Source organism: Salvelinus sp. IW2-2015, unplaced genomic scaffold (genome assembly GCF_002910315.2).
Source record: "Salvelinus sp. IW2-2015 unplaced genomic scaffold, ASM291031v2 Un_scaffold2398, whole genome shotgun sequence".
Taxonomy (NCBI): domain Eukaryota; kingdom Metazoa; phylum Chordata; class Actinopteri; order Salmoniformes; family Salmonidae; genus Salvelinus; species Salvelinus sp. IW2-2015.
In genome coordinates, this window is record NW_019943720.1 from 1 (window position 1) to 5,969 (window position 5,969).

The 5,969-nt window shown below is 41.7% G+C and overlaps 1 long non-coding RNA gene across 1 annotated transcript; it reads right to left on the reverse strand.

The window, feature by feature from the left end:
- Positions 1–2,973: 2,973 nt before the first annotated feature.
- Positions 2,974–3,645, reverse strand: LOC139025231 (uncharacterized). The gene is made up of 3 exons (XR_011476704.1): positions 3,595–3,645; positions 3,212–3,325; positions 2,974–3,051 (listed from the first exon to the last, which is right to left on the reverse strand). It is a non-coding gene; the product is annotated as an uncharacterized lncRNA (long non-coding RNA).
- Positions 3,646–5,969: the final 2,324 nt, after the last annotated feature.

Sequence of the window (5,969 nt, forward strand, 5' to 3'; positions counted from 1 at the left end):
TTCTCCAAAAAGTATCTTTGTCCCATGTGCAGCTTGCAAACCGTAGTCTGGCTTTTTTATGGCGGTTTTGGAGCAGTGGCTTCTTCCTTGCTAAGCGGCCTTTCAGGTATGTTGATATAGGACTCGTTACTGTGGATATAGATACTTTTGTACCTGTTTTCCTCCAGATCTCACAAGGTCCTTTGCTGTTGTTCTGGGATTGATTTGCACTTTTGCACCAAAGTACGTTCATCTCTAGGAGACTTACGCGTCTCTTCCTGAGCGGTATGCGGCTGGTGGTCCCATGGTGTTATACTTGCGTACAATTGTTGTACAGACGAACGTTGTACCTTCAGGCATTTGGAAATTGCTCCCAAGGATGACCAGACTTGTAGAGGTATTACAATTTATTCTCTGAGGTCTTGGCTGGATTTCTTTTGATTTTCCAATTGATGTCAAGCCAAGAGGCACGAGTTTGAAGGTAGGCCTTGAATACATCACAGGTACAGATACCAATTGACTCAAATTATGTACAATTAAGCCTATCAGAAGCTTCTAAAGCCATGACATAATTTTCTGGAAAATTTCCAATCTTGTTTAAAGCACAGTCAACTTAGTGTATGTAAACTTCTGACGCCACTGGAATTGTGATACAGTGAATACAGTAAAGAATCTGTCGGTAAACAATTGTGGAAAAATGACTTGTGTCAGCACAAGTAGATGTCCTAACGCGATTGCCAACACTATAGTTAGTTAACAAGAAATTTGTGGAGTGGTTGAAAACGAGTTTTAATGACTCCAACTAAGTGTATGTAAACTTCCGACTTCAACTGTAACTACCTCATCTATCAACTGAATTGTTATTGATATTTTTCTTGTACATACTGTATATTATTTTATTTATTTTGACACTTCATGATATTGCTACTATGCAGTAACCATTTGGCTGTACACATTTACACCATTTGTAGAGACTAGAGGTCGACCGATTATGATTTTTTCAACTCCGATACAGATACCGATTATTGGAGGACCAAAAAGGCTGATACCGATTAATCGCCAATTTTTTATTATATGTATTGTAATAATAGACAATTACAAACATATACTGAATGAACCTTTTATTTTTAACTTAATATAATACATCAATAAATCTATTTAATCTCAAATAATGAAACATGTTCCAATTTGTTTAAATTAATGCAAAAACAAAGGGTTGGAGAAGAAAGTAAAAGTGCAATATGTGCTATGTAAGAAAGCTAACGTTTAAGTTCCTTGCTCAGAACATGAGAACATATGAAAAGCTGGTGGTTTTTAACATGAGTCTTCAATATCCAGTTAAGAAGTTTTAGTTGTAGTTATTATAGGACTATTTCTCTCTATACCATTTGTATTTCATATACTTTGACTATTGGATGGTCTTATAGGCACTATAGTATTGCAGCCTAATCTCGGGAGTGAATAGGCTTAAAGTCATAAACGCGCAATTCTTGAACACAGCGAAGAGCTTCTGGCAAATGCAGGAATGCTGTTTGAAATGAATGCTTACGAGCCTGCTGCACTGCCTACCACCGCTCAGTCAGACTGCTCTATCAAATCATAGACTTAATTATAATATAATAACACACAGAAATACGAGCCTTAGGTCTTTAATATGGTCAAATCCGGAAACTATCATTTCGAAAACAAAACGTTTATTATTTCAGTGAAATACGGAACCGTTCCGTATTTTATCTAACGGGTGGCATCCCTAAGTCTAAATATTGCTGTTACATTGCACAACCTTCAATGTTATGTCATAATTATGTACAATTCTGGCAAATTAATTACGGTCTTTGTTAGGAAGAAATGGTCTTCACACAGTTCACAACGAGCCAGGCGGCCCAAACAACTGCATATACCCTGACTCTGCTGGCACAGAACGCGAGAGAATCGACACAATTTCCGTAGTTAAAAGAAATTCATGTTAGCAGACAATATTAACTAAATATGCAGGTTTAAAAAATATATACTTGTGTATTGAATTTAAGAAAGGCGTTGATGTTTATGGTTAGGTACACATTAGTGCAACGACAGTGCTTTTTTCGCGAATGCACTTATTAAATCATCACTTGTTTGGCAAAGTAGGCTGTGATTCGATGATAAATGAACAGGCACCGCATCGATTATATGCAACGCAGGACAAGCTTGATAAACTAGTAATATCATCAACCATGTGTAGATAACTAGTGATTATGTTAAGATTGATTGTTTTTTATAAGATAAGTTTGCTGCACTCCCGTAACAGGTAGTCAGCCTGCCACGCAGTCTCCTCGTGCAGTGCAATGGAATCGGCCATAATCGGTGTCCAAAAATGCCGATTACCGATTGTTATGAAAACTTGAAACCGGCCCTAATTAATCGGCCATCCTGATTAATCGGTCGACCTCTAGTAGAGACCCATCCACTTGGCAAATAGTCTGGGTAGCCATTTGATGAGCTGTTCAGCAGTCTTATGGCTTGGGGGTAGAAGCTGTTTAGAAGCCTCTTGGACCTATACTTGGCGCTCCGGTACTGCTTACCGTGCGGTAGCAGAGAGAACAGTCTATGACTAGGGTGGCTGGAGTCTTTGACCATTTTTAGAGCCTTCCTCTGACACCGCCTGGTATAGAGGTGCTGGATGGTAGGAAGCTTGGCCCTGGTGATGTACTGGGCTGTTCGCACTACCCTCTGTAGTGCTATGCGGTCGGAGGCCGAGCAGTTGCCATACCAGGCAGTGATGCAACCCGTCAAGATGCTCTCGATGGTGCAGCTGTAAAACCTTTTGAGGATCTGAGGACCCATGCCAAATCTTTTCAGTCTCCTGAGGGGGAATAGGTTTTGTCGTGCCCTCATCACGACTGTCTTGATGTGTGTATGGAGACAGAATGAATGAAAATGAATGAATGAACTAAATTCCTCAATTGATTTTATATTGACAGGAAACAACTCAGCTGCAGTACACTCACGTGGCACGTAGCGGGGGCTATCCAAATCACTGTCAGGACACCCCTCCACAGAGCCCTGCACAAAACTGGCAGATGAATTAATATCCTGAGAACAGAGGGACAAGAGAAAGAGTATGCTGGGATGCTGAGTAGCATTGACACAGCCTGGATGATGCAAGCTTGTTAGAATACAATACAATACAATACAATAGAATAGGGGATGATTTCAGCCCTCTACAAGACATTTCTATCTGCGACACACTCACAATCAACAGGCCATCCAGGGGGACTCTGGAGTGGAACTCCTGGATGCAGTCCTCCCACCAGCTCTGTGTCTCTGGGTTGGTGAAGTCAGGGAACGCTGTCGAACCAGGCCACACCTGGACACAAGAAGAGTGAGGTACCAAACATGCATACCTTTCCACACAACACACACACCTGCATGCACGCACACACACGGCTTTAAGAGGGGGTTTTGTTTTGTGTAACCTTGCTTTTCAGCGGACACATTTCTTGAATACACAATGGACTTACACAATGTTTTTTCAAGCCTGTTAAAAATATGTTATTTCCAAACTATTCAGAATATATGTAGCCCAGTTTACAGTGGGTCTCCAGATAGAGGAGAAGTGAGAGTTTTAGGTCTGACCTTCCCTAGGAGTGTCTGTCCTGTAGAGTTCCTTCCGTCATAGCTAATGTTTACCCCATCTTCTTCCCCCAGGGTACCCTATGAGGCCTCCTTATTGGTCACTGGGGTTTCACCTGTCTCACTGGGGTTACCGGTCCACCAACGCAATCCGAGAGGTGGTGCGACGCATGTACAACGCCAGGACAGCTGATCACTGGTATTCTCTGCATGTCAGCTCAACAGAACCTGTCCACTCACTACAACCTGCACAACCTCTATGGGCTGAAGGAGGCTAGCGCCACCCACAGGTCAGACAGGGATCAGTGTCACATAGACTGTTCTCTCTACAGAGATCAGTGTCACACCTTATCCTGAAAATATGTTGGTACATTTACGTCTCTGGTTGTTTGAATGAAGCAGATTTTATTTACCTTGTGTAGATTACAAATTTGCCATCTTTGTAACTAGTTGGAGGATCCATTATAGCAGAAGTGACAGTGTTGAGTCAAATAAATGTTGAATCTATGTTTTACCTTGTTTTAAGACTTTGACATGACCTCCCATCTTTGACATCTTCTCAGTGCCCTGGTGAAGGTCCGTGGGTCATGACCCTTCATTCTGTCCCGCTTCTCTTTTCCTGGCATCGACCGTCCACTTCTCCTTTCCTGGCATCGGCCGTTTCTCTGGGGTTTGGACAGGACACGTGCGGCGCGACTGGGAGCACCTCAGAGCCACATTCCCAAAGCCATTTTCACACCCATTCCCAGAGCCAAAGCCATTCCCAAAGCCCTGAGTGTGTGTTTGAGCCATCAGAGTACTAATGATACAGATACAGACCCGGGTTCGATCCCGGGCTGTGTCGCAGCCGGCCGTGACCGGGAGACCCATGAGGCGGCCCACAATTGGCCCAGGGTCGTCCGGGTTAGGGGAGCCGGGATGTCTGTTACGAGAATTTTGTTACCTCAATTGTTGAACTCAAGTTCAATAAATTACTCTGTCTGTTTCATTCAACTAGAGCCTTACAAACTCTGGGTTACAGACTGAGTCCCAGCTTACAATAATCAGGATCTTTATTCACGAGAGCTCTGCTTAAAGATGAGGACACAGTCTTTTTATATGCACACACACAAATGAACTCACATCAGTAGAGAACTCCACCCCGCTTTAGGCGGTTGTATTTTTCCACAGCACATATACATTGTTCATCACACTTCTGCAACAGGTTTCATTATCTTCTACTAGCCTAACCGTTCCTGGCAGTTCCTCCCCTCCCTAAGTTGGAGAGAGGCCCCTTTTCCTGTTACTTTCACAAGGTCGTCTTATCAACTATGCCCTGCTCATTTTTAAATAGTAACAGTATCCTAGTCTTAAAAAGTCTACTCACACACAGTATTGGATTATAGTCTCTCACTCATTATTATAGCCTTAAAATTCTAATACATTTCACAAAGTTATATGGTTTCAGAGTGGAATACTTTAGTCATTATTTTTAACATACAAATTCTTCTATCAATCCACCCTTTGACTAAATATTACACACGTTAAAAACTTTAATAACATAAATCAAGAAAAACATTTAAACAACAGCATATAATCGAAGCAAACATTCACAATAATTAAGATGATTATCAGAACATATAAAAGCTAAAACAATACATTCATAAATACTTCCAATTATGACTCTTCTTTTGGAGATTTTCATCACAATCTTCATTTAATGAATGGCTATATCTAAACAGCAAACATAGTCTCATCAATTTGGAGTTGTTCTGGATCAAATTCATCCTCCTCAGATTCCTCTGTGTTAGCCTGTCCCGTGGGATCTACTAGGTCCCGAGGCATGTATTGCTCATTCCATTGCTCTGAGTCAGGGATCGGACCATAACCCAACATCTGCTCAGCCGCTGCCTTCTCCAGAGACCTGATGATGAGAACTCTCACACACGGAATCAAACAACACCCACACAACATCAACACACTCATACAGGTGAAAGCAGCCGATAGCATAGTCATAATCACAGTTTTCCATTTTCCAAACATACTATCGAACCACCCAGTCAGTGAGGTATCCACCCCAGAGTTCTCCGCTAACTCATTAGCCAGTGTGGTTAAACCGGCCAGGGCCTTGGTCACTGATCCATCTGGAGCTGTATTATTTGGAATACACATACAGCAATGACCCCCCACTCTACATGTCCCGCCATTCTCTTCAGCCAATAACATATCGAGAGCCAGCCTATTTTGCCAAGTCATGAGGAAGGTGGCGGATAACTGGTCAGAGATCCCCTTCACTGCATCCCTTGTCTGATTCACAAATCATTGTTGATTATAATATACTGTATATATATATATATATATATATATATATATATATATATATATATATATATATATAT